The sequence below is a fragment of the Convolutriloba macropyga genome, chromosome 10, assembly GCF_964194025.1.
Source record: "Convolutriloba macropyga chromosome 10, txConMacr16.3, whole genome shotgun sequence".
In the NCBI taxonomy this organism is placed as follows: Eukaryota; Metazoa; Xenacoelomorpha; order Acoela; family Convolutidae; genus Convolutriloba; species Convolutriloba macropyga.
Window position 1 is genome coordinate 55,020,553 of NC_134477.1, and position 20,249 is coordinate 55,040,801.

Consider the following 20,249-nt stretch of genomic DNA (forward strand, 5'->3'; position numbering starts at 1 on the left):
TTAGTGAAGAAACAAATCATTTAGTTTTAATTGTGGCATGGTTTCATGATTTTTGGATGAGATTTTTGCCTGAACTTAATGATCATTACGATTGACCCAAAGTTGTATTGCTATCTTCTGTTAAGGAAATTGATTGAGCTAAGCTTGCTTTCTAGTCATTGTCGCGGATGACTGATACGCAAAAAATGGTTTTTTTAAAAGAGGTTAATCTCTATAATTATAAAATTAGGATGAAAAAGAGAATTTTCGAATAAAAATTATTCCTACTATATTAGAATTTTTGCACATCTCAGATTTGGCCGATCAATATATTCATTGCAGAGAAATCTGAGTGGTATCATTAAAAAGCTGGTCCAGCGTGGGATTCAAAATTAAAAAGATTTTTTTTGATTTTCGTTTTTTTCGAGGAGTTATCGAGGATTGAAATTTTGTGTGAACAATGGGATCTTTAGCATGATTGTTCACTTTTAGTACAATTTTCTTCAAACTAAGATCTTTTTTACGAAAACATTAATTCAAATTTCTATAAAAAGAATAAATTTTGAGTTCGTAAAAGTTGAATGCAAGGCGATAGAAAGACTAGTTCTGGTCTCATGGGGAAGTTCACTATCAAAAAAAAATCGAACTCTAATTGAGAGCCCTTTTTTTAATAAAACTTTTCTCTTTTTTGCTTTTTTAAGTCACCTAGAGACAAGTCACATTTTATATCGACGTTCTATTAATGACAAAACTCCTTTATAGTCGAATGAAGCGCAATGAACAAAAAACGTCGTTTTCAAGGAATTGCTCATGTTTTTTTTTTTGGCTTCGATTCTGAGTTTTCGTAATTTTGAATGAAATTTTGAATTTCTTTTTGAAGTTTTACTATTTTTTTTGGAGTCCTATGGTAGGGATTCATTGACTAACAGTGCAATATGTTCCATAATGAGCATTAAGTGAACATGTCTATTTCATTGAGGGGGCGGCTAATGGCTGTTAAGACTTAAAAAATAATTTTTCGAATTTTTTTTTGAATATTAAAGAATCATAATCTTATTATAGTGAATTGTAAGTCAGTCCAGGGGTGAGAGCACCCTCTTCCTTCCTACTTTTTTTCGAGGACTTATCGAGGATTGAAGTTTTGTCTGAACACGGGATAGTTGTTCACTTTTAGTGTGATTTTTCTTCAAATTAAGATATTTTCTATTAAAAAAATAGTATTTCAAACTTAAATGTCTCGCCAAAAATGAACCATTTTCGTGTTTCTAATAGACTAAAGGCGATAAAAAAGACTAGTACTGGTTTCATAGGGAGCTTCAATATCAAAAAAAAAAATCGAAATCTATTTGAGAGCTCTTTTTATAAAACTTTTCTACTTTTTTTTGCTTTTTTAAGTCACTTAGAGACAAGTCAGATTTCATATCGAGGTCCCGTTAATGACAAACCCCCTTTACAGGCAAATGAAGCCCCATGAACAAAAAGATCGTTTTCAAGGAATTGATCATCTTTTTTTAAAATTATACTCTGAGTTTTCGTAATTTTGAATTTCTTTTTGACATTTTACTAATTTTTTGGAGTCTTATGACATGGAATCTTTGACTAACAGTGCAATACGTTCTCTAATGAAATTTAAGTGAGCTTATCTACTGCTTTGAGTGGACAGCTAATGGCTGTTAAGACTTCAAAAATAATTTTCCTTAAACTTTTTTGAACATTAGCAAATCATTAACTTATTATCGTGAACTGTCAGTCAGTCTCTGTGATGACAGCACCCTCTTCCGTCCTACTGTAAACAAATTTGATCTAGCTGGCGGTTTTATCTTCTAACTTTTAGTAATATGGCGTCAATGACACAAGATTTCAAATTTCGACAAAAAATGGATATTTTCGTATTATTGGTTACTTTTGAATTTTTATCACATTATCCAAATATTATACACTTTATCAAAAAATTTTTCTAATCACATTGGCTTGGAAAAGACATTAAGTAGATCACAGATAAAGTTTTCATAGAAAAGCTAATGGTTTAAATGTCTTCGAAATTTTCTTCTCGCACTTCTCTACTGAATTTTGGTTTTCGCCTTTTTTGTTGTTGTTTTCATAGTCTTAAGACTTATTGTGATCGCTTATTGTTTATGTATGCATGACAAACATCCTTTTTCCTGTCCTTGTGTTTTTTCTGAGCGTAGATATTGACCTCCGTTAGAGGCTTTTGAGTTTAATAGCTGTTAAGACTTTAAAAAGTTTTTCAAAAATTTTTTTGGAACATTATCCAATCCTAAACTTTTTTCGTGAACTGTCAGTCCGTCTTAGTAATTTTGTGATCCCTTTTTATTTCTAATGCAGCCAAAAATAATCTGGTTAGTGGCTTCATCTTCTATCTATTAGTTTTAAAACTTCAATGCCACTGGTTTTCTTAATGTTTTTTGGATGCTTTTGAAATCTTATCACCTTATCCTAATACTGATAGTTCCCATTGGTTTAGCGAAGACGTTCAACGGATCATATATTAAGTTTTCAGCGAAGAACTTGTGATTTAAATTGCTTCGACATTTTCTTCTGGCACTTTTCTACTGAATTTTTGGTTGTAGCCTGTCTTTTTTGTTGTTTTCATCTTCAATAGCTTGTTGTAAGGTCTTATTGACCAAATGTGAACGGCCAAAAAACTTGTTGTCCCATTGAGGCTTAATTTAGCGTATTTAGTTGATTTCGTTGAAAGCTAATGAAATTAATGGCGTTGATACTACGAGTTCTCTCAAAAATTTCGTGGTTCTGTATTTGTTTATATCTGATTTTTTGAAAATATTTTGATAAAAAGAATCCCATTTCTGTTAAAAATTAATTGAACAAAGAAAAGTTTTTAGTGAAAAGTTCTTTCTTTAATTCCTTCGACACTTTTCTAGCTCAATTTTTTTCTTGAAATTGCTGTTTTTGTTCTTTAGGTAGCCGTAAATTGCTGACAAGTCTGTTAGGCTTGTAATTGAGGATTGAATTAATGATGTTACCAGAATCAGTTAGTCAGTTTATAGCCTTTATTCTTAAAGTTTATGATATAATTTTCTAAACATTTTTCAAACTTTTCAGGTTGTTGTTCTTTTCGTTTAATTATAACTTATTTTCATCAGTGAGAGGTCACATCCAGTTTCTTGTATTCCAAAAAATAACATATCTACTTATATTATTTGTCACCGATGCTTTGTTTGTGGGACAATATGCGTTTTTGTAAACGTTTTTCGAGTGGTCAATTTTTGCGCTTCTTTTTCTCTTCTTTCAGAACAATCGCGTACTAACAGATCCAAATGGTTTACAAATGCGGCCCAATTAAAATTATCATTCTCTCAGTATAATTCCTGCAGCTGAATTATTAGAAATAAGAATGGAATTAAAGACATAATATTCAGCTAATAGGTAATGATTTCAATGGTAGCAATAGGTTGTGTTTTCGCTAATTGTTTCTAATTTTTAGGTTGTTTTTAGTTCGTTTCTAAGGCTTAAACTACCCAAAGACAAGGCCTTTTGGTTTTTGGTAGGAACTTTGTAATTTATCAAGGATTAGTTAGTTAAAAGCTAATGAAATTAAGACTTTTGAAAGTTCTTGGTTTAAAAAATGTTTATTAATTTTTGAATTTCGCCTCATTGATCGCTCTCTTTGTTGACTTGTAACATAGTCTCATTAAGAAAACTCTCCGTCCGCTGTATAATTAGGAGAAATTAAATTTGAGTTAATAAGGTTTTATCTGACTGCATTTTGACGTTGTTACTACTTGCTTTTAAATTTAGATATTCAGTTTTTGCAGTGAAGTTTTTGTTCTTGCTAATTTTTTCGGTTGTTTTTTTGTCTCGTAGTCTCTTTAAGGTCATATCTCATTGGCGCTGTAATAAGGCATGGCATTATGTTATTCAATTAGTAGATAGGTTATGTAACGATATTTTTAAACTTAAACATCTATTTTTGTTATTTCTTCATTTGGTTGACAATTAAGTCAAAAATGTAGATGAGCTCGGGTCGGAACATCATGTGCAAACGCACATTAACGAGCCGCCTTGTTTGGAACGTAAATTTAATTTTATAAGTTTTACGCTTTCAGTTGGCTGAAGGTGTAAGTCTGTAAACATAATGCTGAAAACTAACGACAAAGTCGTAGTTTTTATAGGGAGGCAGTGACTTTAAATGTTTTCCAAGTCCTTTTTCTTCATTACAACAGATGTAAAATTTTCTCTGAACAAGGACTCTGTTGATTCTGTTTTTTGTATGCAAGAATGTTTACGGCAGGTAATAATTTAATTTTTGAAAAGAAATCATAAAAACCTTAAGAAGAGTTTCAAAGTGCAATTACATATCGATCTTTGAAATGTTTGGGGGAAAATATTCAAATTTAAGTTTTAAAAAAGTTGTAATTCAATGAATTTTTAAGGTTTACTTTTCTTTCAAAGAACTGTTTTGATCAATTTTTGTTGCGCAGGAGGTCAATCGTGAATTGAATTGGTTGAACGTTCCTGAATTCGACTCGAGATGACACTTCGAATAAATCTTTTCCTCAAAGAACAAAATTGTTCATTGTCTTAGAGTTGTCTACAATTTGCAGGTCGTCTGGGAGCAATTCGGCTGCCGGTTTTGTTTGAATAAATTTGATGAAGACGGCAAGCAATTTTGAAGAAAAATCAAGCTCCGTGAAAACCTAATTCTAAATTCTCCGATTATTTTTTTCTTTTTCTGAAATGAAATTCATCGTTTATCAGATGCTTGATATAAATAAAACAGCAGCTGTTTGAGCTAACAAGGGATATTTGAATATAAAACTCAACTCTAGAAGTTTCAGTGAAATACACAAAGTTAAAAAATTTTCTTAATCTATCTGAAATTTGCCTCTGAATTTTGTAGCTCCTGCCTAAATAACTACTGTAAAATTCTGAATTTTGATTAGGCTGCCTATCAGGGGAAAACGATAGCGCCCAGATCTCACAATTCGAAAGGTTTTAAGTTTGGTTGTTCGTGTTCTTCTTAACAACAATAGATTTCCCGTACTATGCTCTTGGCTGTTCAAAACTGTCGATGGTAAAACACTTAAGTTAAGTAACTCTAATAGCTAATTACAATAACTCAATAGGCATCAGGTAACATGCACTACGACAATCAAAATAACTACTACTATAACTAATTCTAACACAAGCAAGCACAAGCTTGGAACAATAACTAACTAAGTTTTTTCTCAATCCAGCCCTACAGTAATACCGATTGCCGCTTATACTCAAACGCAATCAAACAGCTGGAATTATCCCTCAGCTATCAACAGACTGATGAACCACAGTCTAACAACAACAATAAGTCCGAGCTTCTCGCTCAATGAGGCAAACTCTGCCAAATAACTATAACTAATCTGAGCCGCTTGCTCAATCAAATAACGCAAGTTCCAGAGCCTCTCGCTCACTTGCAACAGCAATCGGTGCCCAATAATGTAACCGAACGGCAAAAACTACTCAGAGCTTCTCGCTCAATCAAATCAGGCAACTTAGCCAAATAACTCTTATTCTGTAACAGCGACTATTCAGAGCATCGCGCTCAATCGCTCCGGCAAAGTTAACGCAACGACGCTCAATAACGATTCACAGAGCCTCTCGCTCAATAATACCGGCAAACTATGCTAAACAATCGAATATTAACTCGTTCACGGTTAGCAACTTCTGCGCTGCGCTTAGTGTAAGCCGCTTATATACTGAGCCGAGCAAACAATTTGTTTACTCAAACCAAACAACCGTCATTATTGCACAAGGTTTTCAGCCTTCTATACTGCTATTGGCTGCTTCATTGAAAGTCCGTAATACCAATACTGTAATATGGTGACGTGTTAAATACCAACACATACTTATTAAATGTCAGTCAAGATGGCCGCCAAATTTACGTATATGTGAATTCCGGATTTTTCTGTCCTTACATGCAATTTGTTTACATAGGTGGATTCCTGAGGTACCGTCCGCGCGTCCGCTTTTCCGCTATAGGCTTACAGTCCGGTTGCGTCGTACGTCCGTAACAAACAAAAAGTTCAAAATGGCCGACAAGTCAACTTATACTTAGTTACCTATTAAATATGTTTCCGGGTCTTTTGTTTACATAAAGCGGTTTGGGGGGTATGGGTCGTATTCCGCCTAATCAGGCGTAGGCCCAGTGCCTTATTGAACCCTAGTATGACTAACGTTCATCAAACTCAAAATTTGCGAATTTCGGATTTTACCCCAAAATTATCACTTTTTCCCCTCATAAGTGTTAATAACTCCGGAGTGGGTAAAGCTGACACTACCAATACTGGTTTGTTAATAGCTTAGGGATGCCCTAAGGTGATGGTGACCCCAGCTTGGTTCAGCCATATGGGCTTCAAAAAATCGGGGGGGGGTGTACAGATTTTCGGTCCCAACTTGTAAAAATTTTCAGATTTGGCCAAAATTACGAATTTTGTTAAACTCTATTTTCTTTCAGTTATAACGGATGTCAGTGACTACTAACGGTTTTTTTCGTTGCAACAAGCTACTCGCGGATTACAGCAAGCTAGTATTCAGTATAGAACGCAATTTCATATAAATCCCCGTAAAATGCATTGAGGTCAGTAATACGCTATAATTGGTTTATGAACTTCAGCAACGTAGCAGTGGCTTTTTATATGCTCTTATTGGACCTCATGAGAGCTAGGATACCTACATATAAATTACGCAAGAGATTGAAACAGATGGTTTAACCTCGTTACAGAGACTTTCATGGTAACAATTCAATGATGACATTTATTATGATTCCACACTTTATGATAACAGTACGTGATAGCAGCAAGCGCCAAAGTTCTGCCAACTCTCAATCAGTGCACCACAGATCCCAAATCTTTAATAGAATACCCGAAATTTCTGAGAGTTCAAGGTAACCGCTCTAACAAAACTACTTCACTTTCCGTTTCCCGTTGAAGTCATTACTGAACCTAATATACTTGGTAGCTTGTTCCCAAGACAGAGCTGAATGTTCTCTTAAGGGTTGTCCGGTGTTCGCAGCTGTTATATTGTCTCTAGTTGCATTACCTAATTCTCCGTTCAACTTTACAAAAATGTTTTACACCTAAAATTCGGATAATTATGGTATTAGGCCATTGGTTACGATTTTACATACCTCCCTTCTATACCTTTTATCCTCCTGGATAAATTTAACATCAGATCAAAATGCACTATCAGTAAAATTGTAACTTTTAACCCAAGACTTTTCGAACACACAAAAAGTTTTCGATTAGGCCAATGTTCTTCATCCTCTTTGAATGTCCAATTTAAGCTTCCGCCTCTTTATCGGCTCGCTCTATCACTTGTCTAGGAATCAAGCTCCTGAGCGTATCGTCTGCCAAATTGACCCCACTAACATTCCCTTCCCTAAGAGTGTCGTACATACTCCGAAAAAGCTCTCCCTCGGTTGGGCTCCACCACACCTTCGATATTTCTCGTAAATTTCTTCAACTTTGCACCCTTCTCAAAAAATCGCAGTATTTTGAGTTTCTTTAGACTCCTCCAATATTCCCATCTTCATTTGGAGCACCCCCATTCCATTGGAAAACATCGAGCCTGTGTAGCGCATTGGCCATCAATGCTGGTTGTCCAATGTACGATTGATCCATATAGAGGAGCACTTGGTGGATAGAATAATCCCAATGGGCAAAGAAGCACGTGTTGAGATGCCGTACTTTCAGTTCGAGCATCGCCGGGTCAACATCAGTTTTAAGGTCCCTTCCCAGGCTTCGCGCTACGTTCCTGGCAGCGGCTTCGACTTCTGGTGAGAAGATTCCATCGTCCTGCAGTGCTTGCCTCACGCTAAACTGCGGATCCATTTATAATTTTCGTTTTCTCCGTATTTTCTCTAAGTAGCCTTATTGAGCGGTTTCGCGTTGCCAACTGAGTGATAACCGGCTTGAGACTGTTGATTCTTAACAATGATCCCTGGTGTGCTTACGTTTAACTAGCGAGTGCATATTATGCTGTTTGACATTTGCTAAACCAATACACGTTTCTATATCACCTTACCTATTTGTTTGCCGTCATATTTGACTTCTAGCTTGTGATTGCTTAGTGTCAACTGGCCTTGAAGGCAACAAATTACCGCTCTAGTAATAGTTATAGCACCAGTGGATGATCTATAGCACCATGAAAGGATGAACAAAAAGTTAATGTGCAGGAAGTTTGAAAAGTCTTACGGACTTCGTGAAGGACCTGGATCAAACGGGATTTCACAAGCCACACCAAGGATCTGAGTTTCCATTGAAATGTCCAACATGATTCCTCTTTCTTGTTCCTGCTTCTCCTCCCTTCTACACTCTGACTGGGTTCCCTTCATTGTTGCCCATCGGCTGAGAGACATGTTTCTCCCGTCCGGAGGTTGACCAGAATTTGGCTGGCCTGCATGTAGGGGTTGACTCCATCTGTGGTTTTGTTCCCGCCCGTCCGCTGGAAGAAAGGATTGATTGTCCGTCGCTTCTGCTTCTTGCGCAGCCAGGTTGGCTCATCTGCTTTGGTTAGGTCCTGTGGGGTTCTGTTCTGCCGTCAACTTCTGGTAAGGGGTTTCCTTTTGGCAGCCGCTTCTCTCGCTACTTGCCGGATCAAGTTCCGTGGTAATAATGGAGAAAAATTCCTGAGTGTTAGCTACCACTGGTGCCTCCAGACCAATCACTTCTCTCCAATGGTTAGCCGCATGCAACTGAGATTTGAACTCAATTTTATAGTCTGTGCCTGAGCCAAGATGTGCACTCAAATTTTCGACGGCTAGCTGCTTGTTCGACGTGTTCACATCAATTAATTCTCTGACCGTAAAATTTGTTCTCTGTGGTTGTGCATCCTCCAGATTCCGACTGCCTTGCTTCTCATCTATCAAAACGGGGGAAGAGGGTGGACGCTCCCAATCTGTTGAGTAGCTCTCCTCGCAATGCGGGGTCGGAGGGCCGAGGTCAGCGTGTTCTTGGATGTTGCGGCCCTTCATCAGGCCCCTCGTTCGTCTGGAGTCTTGGGGATAGCTGCAAATTGCTTTGGACCAGCTGAGTTGTCTTTCCTTCATCTAATTCTCCTTCTGCTGAAGCGGTGTTGTCGCTTAAGTCAGAGTGCAAGGCTTCCTCAGATAAACTTTCTTTGTTGTCTGTGTTCAGTCCGTCTGGAACTTCCCGGGCCTTGTCCTGTTCAGCGTCTGACAGAAAATTCGCAGAGCTTTGCCGTTCCTCATTCCATGCAGCCGTAGGAAATACAATCTCCATCAGGATTTTTGTCAAAATTAGCAAAGTCTTTTGTAGAATTGCAGAAACTAAGCACCTCAGCAATTGGCAGTTCCCTATTGTGGAATCAGAGTTACTCTTTTTGTTCTGCGGTAGGCTCCGGTAGCGTTGCCTTGCGCTCGATCTCCTTTTCTTTTGGTGGCAAACTCTAAATCGTTTTCTGCATCCTCTACTTGCTTTTCTTTCTTTCACATTTGTTCCCTTCTCCTTTGACGGACCAGCTGTCTTGTGATTGTCTGGGTTGTCTTCTTGCGTGCCAATTTGGGAGGCAAGACTTTCGCAATTCAGTTCGTCTCCGTCTGTTACTGCCACTACCTTCAGTAGTGGACATTTCTGAGTGCACAACGTGATTACTTTGTCCACTCGCTCATCGCTGTGAAAGTGGTAGGTTTTGATTGTCCTCTCACTGGTGGGTAGAGCTAAATAATTCATTTCTGATTCTTTACTGTCACCCAGAATGTTTTCAGTAGACACTCTTTGATTTCGTTCGTCCCACTGATCAGTGTTTTTGGGCTCCTCAGTCTCCAGGACTGCACTAGCTGCTGCTGATTCAGTTTCCACCAACTCGTTGCACTCAACCGACTCTTGCAGTCTCTCATTGATCTGCCGCTCCACCACCTGCATGTCTTCCACTAGATCTAGCATGTGGCTCCAGTTCCTGTCTCTAGGCAATTGAAGGTAGATTTGATCTGTCGTTCTGAGCCAAAGTGCTTGAATCTTGGCGTACTCTATGTCCGACTCGTTGAGATCAAGATTGGTGCTCCAAGCAACTACCCGCTCCGCAAAATCGGCTACCAGTTCCTCTGGTGTTTGAAAAGTTAAGTTTTCTAACTCGTCTTCTATCAGCGAGTCCAACTCATGCTCGCTTCCTTCTAGCTCCATACTCTGGGACCAGTCGATGTCTAGTACTCCAGGTTCGGCACATTTCTCTACTGTGTCCTCCAGTTCGAGATTGTTGAGAGTCACATCAGTCTCTTTTTCCACTTCCCTTTAGTACTCCGAATTGATTGTGCTGTGGAATTGCCACTGTCTTTAGAGGAGACGGATTCCTTTGCAAGTTTTTCAGTTTCAAGTATTCTCCCTTGCTGGGTCTCATTTTCTTTGCTACGGGTTAACCACTCGTTCGATGTTTGGTACACTGCCACCTCGCTGCCATCACTTAGGGTCTTTGATTCTGGGACGAGGATTCCGGTTTCTATTTCTAATCTCTGGAGCTCCCAGACAACTTCTTCGAAATAGCTATAGTAGTGGTTTGATTCGAGCCCCTGCTTCAGTTCCTCGCGAACTTTTGTGCACATCACGTCGATGGTTATGTCATCTCGTTCCCCTTCATCCAAGCAACTCAATTCTAAACTCCACAGAAAAACACGTTGTGCGAAGTCTTCTACCATCTCATAGGGTCCCTGTCTTTCAAATGCGTGGATGCCTTGTTGAATGGCTTGCAGTCTGGGACTCATCTCGTCCAGGTTAGTCTTCGTCTCAACATCCTGTTCGGCGTAGCTCACCGTCGGTGCTCTATAGTCTTCACGTCCCTCTATGTCCCACGGCTGCGTGTGGAAACCGGGGGCTTGTTTCGCCTCTACTTGTTCCCGCATCATTTCTAACACGGTTGTTGAATTAAGTTCATTATCCGCAATCCAGCGATCTACTTGCTCCAAATCCACAACACCTCCATTAGAACATGATCGAAACATTTTGTAGAGCTGTCTACCCATCTCCAACAGTTCCATCTCTTCATTCCTCTGTCGATTGTGTATTTCGTTCTCTTCGCCGTTCTCGCTCGCCACTTGTCCTGGACTTGAGCCAAAGTCACACCGATCGTTGCCATCCCCCTCGCATCTGTCGTTGTTCCGATACATTATCACCACTCGTAGATTTCCGCTCTATTGTGTCCCACTGAAGAAGAAGCCCACCCAGGAGCGCCACTGTAAGATTCTGAATTTTGATTAGGCTGCCTATCAGGGGAAAACGATAGCGCACAGATCTCACAATTCGAAAGGTTTTTAGTTTGGTGGTTCGTCTTCTTAACAACAATAGATTTCCCGTACAATGCTCTTGGCTGTTCAAAACTGTCGATGGTAAAACACTTAAGTTAAGTAACTCTAATAGCTAATTACAATAACTCAATAGGCATCAGGTAACATGCACTACGACAATCAAAATATCTACTACTATAACTAATTCTAACACAAGCAAGCACAAGCTTGGAACAATAACTAACTGAGTTATTTCTCAATCCAGCCCTACAGTAATACCGATTGCCGCTTATACTCAAACGCAATCAAACAGCTGGAATTATCCCTCAGCTATCAACAGACTGATGAACCACAGTCTAACAACAACAATAAGTCCGAGCTTCTCGCTCAATCAGGCAAACTCTGCCAAATAATTATAACTAATCTGAGCCGCTTGCTCAATCAAATAACGCAAGTTCCAGAGCCTCTCGCTCACTTGCAACAGCAATCGGTGCCCAATAATGTAACCGAACGGCAAAGACTACTCAGAGCTTCTCGCTCAATCAAATCAGGCAACTTAGCCAAATAACTCTAATTCTGTAACAGCGACTATTCAGAGCATCGCGCTCAATCGCTCCGGCAAAGTTAACGCAACGACGCTCAATAACGATTCACAGAGCCTCTCGCTCAATAATACCGGCAAACTATGCTAAACAATCGAATATTAACTCGTTCACGGTTAGCAACTTCTGCGCTGCGCTTAGTGTAAGCCGCTTATATACTGAGCCGAGCAAACAGTTTGTTTACTCAAACCAAACAACCGTCATTATTGCACAAGGTTTTCAGCCTTCTATACTGCTATTGGCTGCTTCATTAAAAGTCCGTAATACCAATACCGTAATATGGTGACGTGTTAAATACCAACGCATACTTATTAAATGTCAGTCAAGATGGCCGCCAAATTTACGTATATGTGAATTCCGGATTTTTCTGTCCTTACATGCAATTTGTTTACATAGGGGGATTCCTGAGGTACCGTCCGCGCGTCCGCTTGTCCGCTATAGGCTTACAGTCCGGTTGCGTCGTACGTCCGTAACAAACCAAAAGTTCAAAATTGGTTACGATTTTACAACTACTTCTCGTACTTTTTTAGCTTGATCTACCTAAATGCTCAAAGGAATCACTGAATGTAGGTTTTTGGATTCAAAAACAGGCTCCAAAAACAATTCGGAAAGTTTTACTGGTAAAGACTTTTGAAAGTGTGACTGTCTATTCTAAAGAATTTGTTTATAATGTATTTGTCAAAATTTTTGCAGTATATGGGATGCTACGGCAGAACATAAAGGCTATTTGGTTGTAGTTTTTTAGGGCATTTTCTAGGTTCCGATTTTTTAATTGTTGATTTCTCTGTGAACGAAAACAGTAATAGGAGCTTGATTCAAATGGATTTTTGCACTTAATTACGCTTTCAATCATTTGTGCACTTGCTTTCAAATCTCAATATAGAAATGTTTCTTTGGTACACAAGATCCGCTAAATTGTACCAATTTGGATTTCTTATGTGTTGTCCAAGAGTCTCTACGTAGTTTGAATGGGAGCTGAGGAAAGTGAATATATATCATATTATATCTTTTCAGCTTTTTATGATAAACGTGCTTCTTTGCCGCTGCTTATGGACTGTTCGCGTTAGATTTGTATCTCTTTTCCAGTTTCAATATCAGCTCAACGAGTGCGCGTAAAATAGTGCTGCGAACATATCTGGAAAAAGGCAGGTTCTCGATGCGACTCCATTAATCCAATCCTCAAATTTTCAAACGCATTATGCTACCCTGGCTTTTTGTGGAGTCAATTTTGGCCGTCTCGTATCTTTCTCTGAGAGGAACAAAAACAGTGACATAGAAAAGCTCCTCGAGCACTGAATTGATCGGTGGAAACATTTTTTGAAAAATATGCAGGCTTGAAGTTCTATAATCTTTTATATTCTGACCTCAATAAAGTTTTTTGTTTGTCTGTTTTTGTTTAAAAACTGTTTTTTGTCCACATAAGATTGAGGGTTAATAATCCAATGACTTGTTGTTCGTAAATTACTTTTCTTGAATTAGACTCTTTGTAATAGAAAGTTCCGACACGGCTGCTACCTAAAATCAAGGTTATGATAGTTTTCCTAAATGGACTTTGTGGAAGCAATGTAGGAGCAATTGTCTTTAACGTTGGTACTATTTCAACAAAATTTGATTGTTTTTGTTTTACCCGAAATTGTCATTTTTCTGATGTTTTTCCCTGGGCTTACAAATGAGGTGTTCTATCGATTTCCAGTGAAGCAAGCAGTTTGAATTGATTCAACATCGTAGCCAATGGTTTTTACGAATTTTACTCATCGTTTTCAAAAACCTAATGAGTTGGAGTTTGGCCTATTTGATCCCCTGCTGGTATGCGCTGTGCGGCTTTAATAGTGATATTGTCTTTTCGGTATTCCAATGAGGCATAAGATATTCTTCGCAGTGTTTGAATTGATGCCTAACAAATTTTTTCTTCAGTTACTGCACAGTTGTTTCTCCTTACCTGTTTTGACCCCATTTTGCGCGAGTCTTCTCGACTTTCCTTGGCTAGTTTTAGTTTTCACTCAATCTAATTATTGAGCATATAAAGATCAGCAAAACCACGAGTTGCTCAGCAAAACTACCTGAAACGGACGGAATGAATGTCGAAGAAAAAACAAAACGAGATGAACCCAGAAAGTCCTTTTAGGTTGCTTGTTACTGAAACCTTATTTTAGTTTATTTACCATTTCTAATACTCATTAGCATTTTGCTTCATTCTTTAACCGCTCATTTGAATGCATACCTTTGGTATTTTTTATAAGAAAAATTGAAACTAATTCCATTTTCTCTTCCTGCTTCGTTCGCTGATTTTGGACAATACTAAGTTTTTTCTTAACTAGGGAAACGCTTTCCCGACTTGTACTCAATTTTGTACAAGAATCCGTTTTTTTGGAAGTGGAATCCGTTTTTGGAAGTGGAAATGAAAAGAAAATTTTTTCCTTTAGAAACCTTGTCGTTTTTAGATAACTATTTCTAATAAAATTGTTGCAAGTTTTTGTTTGAGTGTTGATGCTTTTTCTACGTAAATAAATTTCAGTTTGTACCGTTTTAAGAACACATTTTTCCTTTTATCTATACTTTGCAAAATCTTTAGAATTCAAAGTTATAAATCCATGTCTTTTGGACGTTTTTAGTGCTCGGGAAATGTAGCACGAATTGTTATTCAATGGCGTTTGGAACGCAGATTGTTGCATTTTTTTTTAAATTTAGACTCTGATCAATTGCTATCAAACTAAGTTTGTAGCAATTATAATAGTCCTGTTGGTCTTTATTATGCGATTTTTCGCTCTACCGATTTTTCGTCTGGAGCATTTGACTTTTCCTCTTCAAAAACAGATAAACAGGTAGCACCCAGATAGCGGGCATTAAGTTCTCTTGGAGCCTGTCAACTCACTAGTCTCCAAGTATGCGATTCACAAACTGTTTTGGAGACTTATAGTTATGGTGTGAAGGGCGGTTCTTAGAAGGTGACCCCCCACATCAACATATGGTGCACCCTCCGTTACCGTTGCGCTCACCTGACGCCCCTTCAATTAAGCTAAAACTAGCTTCAATAAACCATGGCTAGCTACTGACGAACCCAACCAGTCATTTGAGAGCAATTCGACCGATGTTAGTCGGTAATGTTTTATCAAATTAATACTCATTTTTCTTGTCTGCTCCACGCTCATACTTTTCCGTTGTGCTTCCATAAAAAGAGCGTTTCGTACGTCGGAACACTTTCTCTTCAAAAACTGATGCCAATCTGCTGTGTATTATTAAATTGCACTAAACCAAGCCAACTAACATAGCTCCGCTCAACGTGTAGCTGTAAATGTTACGATGTAGCTTTGTTTGGAGAATGAGAGAATTTTTGGATCTGGCTGTTGAGGATTTCTAATTTCCAACATGATTAAGTAGTGTTGGTAAAAATTCACCTTTTGTGATAAGTATTGTCCAGATAAGACGTTGGGAGTTTCTAATTACAAGCACTGTTTTCCTGGAATGTGTGGATAAGCTTTTTTATAGTAATATTTGAAGATCGTTGATACTTTTTTTAAAAGAAATTTGAGAGTCAATATTATTGACAACTGAGATAGACTTGCACTATGTTTACCGAGAATCTGTTTTACCCTCAGTTTCGCGCGGTGCTTTTCCGATCCGTAATATTCATCCGATCCGTATCATTATGAATCGTATAGTTTATTCATTATTTGGTTATTTAATTTTGTTTATTTGTATGTTTATTTATTTTGTTTATTTATTTGTTCATTTATTTATTTAATTTCTTATTTATTTTTAATTTACTTATTTTTGTACATATTTATCTATTTATTTTTTTATTTTTTTTTAAAAAAAAATTTTATTTTTAATTTTTTGTTTTTATCTTTTTATTTTTTTGTTTATTTTATTTAAATTAATAAAAAAGTTTTGTTTTTGTTCAGTCGAGAAATTCTCAATGATGTTCAGTTAAGAAATGTTCATTTTGTCTTCCCTTTTGCTTTATTGCGAGAGCAAGATTGTGAGTTTTGTGCGTTCTAGTTCCATTTTTTTCAGGTCTTCTGTACGGTGATAAGAGCCAGGAGAGATGCTAAATTTGTTTCAATTTTGATGTTTGGAAAATGGAATTATTGATCTAGTTTGTTCGCGAGTGTTTTCTGTCTTTGCTTTATTAGACTGAAAAAGAATGCTGGAATATTAATCAATTTAGTAGCTTATTTAATGGATTTAGTATCTTTCACAGCGTTTTGTCTGACGAGTTTCATTTTGATGAATAAATTTCATTTTTTATGGTTTTGTAACTGCGCTTTTTATGAAAAAAATTTTTTGGTTTCACCATTTCTCTGATATTTGTTGTTATTATCAGATCAAACAGTTTAAACTTTTTTAATGGAATATTCATATGGTTCGACATCTGCTGGTTACTAATTAGTCTAATGTTTTGTCAATGCAATAAAATATGTAATGATTTAAATCAATATGTTAAAGATTATGCTTATGGACGCTGATTTTTAGTGATATTTTTCAGAATTACGTCGATGGAACGTTCTTAGGAAGACGTTATTTAGGTCGGAATGCACTTGTGAAAGTCCGTTGGAATTCGGTGCCATGAGTTGATGGTGCTGGTTTTTGATAATGGGGGAGATTTAAAACTTAAGTTTTAAAGAGTAATGAGGGGTGGGGACTTCGTGGGGTAAAATGATTTGCATAGAACTCCGCGTGAAAGCATAAATGAGGTTATAGGTGGTGTCAGTTATGATTTTGAAGTCAGTTAGCCTGTTCGAAGTGATGGATTTTTGAACTAACTGCACGCATTTATACTGAAGTGTAACCATATGAAGGCTTGCGATTAAACTGCATTGACATTTAGTATAAAGAGAACGTTTTTTGGGAGCTTGCATGACAATATTTACTGTTCTAGAAGATATGGTATGATACAGCTGGTACTTGGTTGTTGCGCTTGAGTCAAAAAGGACACAAGTTTACGACGTGTCCACTTCGTTACGTTTGTTTCAAATGACGAGCTTGGGTAGGAGCAATAATAATCAATGTGTGTGTGTGTGTGTGTGTGTGTGGGAGGGGGTTGGAATAAGAATAGCGGAAAACAGAAGTGTACGAAGAAAGCTATTTATACTTTGGGTGTAATCTCTCCTGTTTAAGTGCTCAAACAAGAGTATTTTTTAGTATCCAGCCTATGGTTAAAGCTGACCCCGATTCCTGTGCCGGCTCTCGAAATTGTTAATATTGTATTTATAACTTTGCTGAGATATTGGCTGATTGACTTTTTTTTATACTTAATTGAGATAAAAATTACTTTTATCATCTATTACGCGTTCCAGCCGATATTAATAGCTTGTTTAACCAAGGGCATCCCTGATCTCTTTTTTCCGATTATCGGCAACGGTGGCTGATCTGTTTCTGTAATGCACATTTTTTATTAGAATCTGTGGCAAGGCAAGGGCTCTTACGCTTTCAGTCAGATGAGTATTGTATGTTAGCATCGAAAATTTTCCTTTCCTTTAAGTGGTATTGTTTTTTTCTACCTGAAATAGATATAGGAGCTAATGATATTTCTGAATTCCAGGATTGTTGATGGCTGAGGGCAACACTGAAGATTTGGCAGACAACAGAAACTCTGAAAATGATATTATCAAATTTGGTAATGCAGTTAATAACACCGAAAAGGAAGCATCGTCATGCGAAGAAATTGAACCAGGGCGCGTCGAATTATTGCGAAACGTGCAGAAAATTTGTGTCCGAATCTTTCTGTGTCAATGATCCTAAAAGGCATAAAGTGGAATCAGTTGAGAATTGCGCTGTTGAAATTAAGAGCAAATTACATAATCTTTTGAGTGAAAACGAAAACGATGAAAAAAAATTCTTGAAAGCTTCGAAATTCATTTCTGAATGTAATGAAAGTGTTAAAATTACGGAGAGAAGTGAAATTGAGCAGCAATTGTTTGCTTGCCTTGAAGAAGGTTTTGCGCTGTGCCGTGACGGGATTGACAAAACCGTGTTTCAATGTGTTCCGATTAAACAGGATATCCAAAGACAGCAGAATTTTTGTTTTAATTCGTGAGCAACTCTCAAAATCTAATCAAGATCTGGTTTATAGCTTCGGGAAACTCCACAGAGACGGAACATTATATAGAACTAATTATCCCCTAACTTTGCCCTATATTGTTGATGAAAAATATGGCATGAGTGATGAAGCGAGGCAAAAGTTGTCAAAAGAAATAAGAGATGTTGTTCTCAAGCATCTTCAATCTGCAAGAAGTTCTTTTATGCCGAAGTTAGGTAATGTGAAACTTGGCCGTTCACAAAATGTTGTTCTCGGCATTAACCTATTTCGTAAATCAGTTGCAGAAGGAATAAAAATGGCATCTTGCAAGTCTTTCTTATGCCTTGGTTACGTGCAAGATGAACAGCTCAAACTTGAGTCCATTCCTCGTGGTTGTGACGAAGGTAGCGTGCGTTCTGTGGAGTGTCCAAAACGGCAGTTTGATCTGCTTTCGTCTGAAGATGGAGTTCTTGTTAAAACTGAAGACAATCAGTGTCAGATTTACGAATCTGTTGACGGGGAGCCTGTTACGCAAGAATGCTCTAATGCTGTTATGGGGTTTGCTAAGTTTGGAGAAAAATTTGTCACCCTTAATAGTGTTAATAATTCCATGAGATGGATGCCCTCGGGAGTTATACCCCAAATCAATTCTAGCTCAAAAATGTATAGACCGCTCAAATGTGCCAACATTGCTAAAGTTGACACCCAGAATTATACTGCCGCTGTTTGCCTTTGGGAAACAACCTGTTCAACCATCTATCCGTCGATGTTAGCTGGAATTTCTTATTGGAGAACAAAAGAAAAATTCAACAATGGGTCTTATATTGGATATATTGTTTATAGTGGGATGTCACAAAATAATGAATCGTTTGTATGACCTTTATCACGTGCAATATGATGGTTCGTTCACAGTGTAGTATTCTGTTGTTAAAGTACCTGTCAATGGTTCCGAAAGTCAATCAGAAGGTTTGAGCGAATCTTTTGTTGAACATTTGAACCTCTGCGAGTGTGTAACGGATTTGCATGTCTTCGATAAATCGTGCTATTTGAAGACAGAAAGTAATCAGCTGCTAAAAATAGACAATTACCTTAATATTCGCCCTTGCTGATTACCATATATCAAAACGCTTCAAGTGATGATGTGCGAGGATCCCTATTCATTGGTGCTAACTTTGTGTGCTAAGCTAAAAAAATTTTTTGTTGTTCCATCAAATATATTTTTTAAAATTGCGTCGTGAATCCAGCTCCATGTCTAATCTCTCAGCATAGACTTTAAGGTTTTATAAAACTCCAGAAACAGATGTAACTCCAGAAATACGCCCATTTATAACTGGCTTGATTCAAAATTCTCGACGGGTCAGAATTATCAGACAAGTTTTTAATTGTCCTGGAACGACGTTTGAAACAAGTTTAAAAATAAACATGTTAGTCTTTTTTTTCCAAATTTTTGCTTGGCCGTTTTGACTTTTCGAGTGATTTTTACTCCCTTGAGTTTTCGTTTTCCGTGATCTAAATTGCTCTCATTCAAATTGTCAGAAGCTGAACTCAATTGGCGGCAGTTCACTCGCTATTACAATTCAAATGAAAAGTGCGCCAAAATTTGGGGGGGGGGGCTGCAATTCTTTCATTTTAAATTTTAGTGGTTATAGTGTTAGTGTTATAATTTATGATGACGTCATTTGAAGTCCCCCTTAGTGAATGTATTTACCCCCATCCCTCAACTGATCAGGCTGCGATAGATTTGTTCTCAAAGAGTAATTCTGCTGACGTTGGGCAGTTATATTTGATTTTACGTTTCACTTTTTTGAAAAAAAAAATTTAACTGTGACTAGGCACCTCACTAATTAATTTTAATGAGCCAGCAGACTTTGAGTATTTTTTTCCCGTGAAGTCAATTGTCTAGCCAGCTTACCTGAGTTATCGGTTTCCAATGGTAATTAATTCAAAAAGCCACAATGCGGAAAGTTTTCCAGATTCAACGTTTTCCATATGTAGAACGAATGCCAAATTTATCTGATATTTGTAGTCGAAAACAAAGTAATTGACTTAGCTTCAATTTAATAATGCAACCTGCTTTTCAGAGATGTTAGGGTAATCGTTATTCTGGTCTTTCATCTGTTTTTTCAGCTTGTTTGCCGATTTTTTTTTAAACCTGGAGCAGTTGTGTTCGGTTCAACGCTGGAGGAAATAGCTCTTCTGCCCTTTTTCCTTAAAGAGATTTTACATTCGCGAAAGAAGCTTACGCATGTTTAGGAGCCAACAGAAATGATTTTCTTGGTGTCTTTAATTTTGCTCGACTTGGTATAATATTCAAATAAGAGACAAATATTAATTTTGAATATTTGTTTTTGAAGCGTTTTTGCTCAACGTCAATTTGAACACTCATATTATGATTGTT

At 37.4% G+C, this 20,249-nt stretch overlaps 2 protein-coding genes across 3 annotated transcripts in view; both read left to right on the forward strand.

The window, feature by feature from the left end:
• LOC142348211 (isochorismatase domain-containing protein 2-like) overlaps positions 1-20,249 on the forward strand; it is a 346,917-nt gene that overhangs the window by 113,374 nt on the left and 213,294 nt on the right. The window lies entirely within an intron of this gene.
• Positions 1-20,249, forward strand: part of LOC142348210 (stromal cell-derived factor 2-like) — a 213,076-nt gene that overhangs the window by 76,625 nt on the left and 116,202 nt on the right. The window contains exon 1 of one of the 2 annotated variants that reach the window (XM_075399477.1): positions 12,139-12,149. The exons of the other annotated variant lie outside the window; for it this stretch is intronic. The gene's annotated coding sequence lies outside the window, so the exon portion shown is untranslated. Of the gene's footprint in view, positions 1-12,138; positions 12,150-20,249 lie in introns of those variants that run through there. 2 annotated transcript variants of the gene reach the window in all.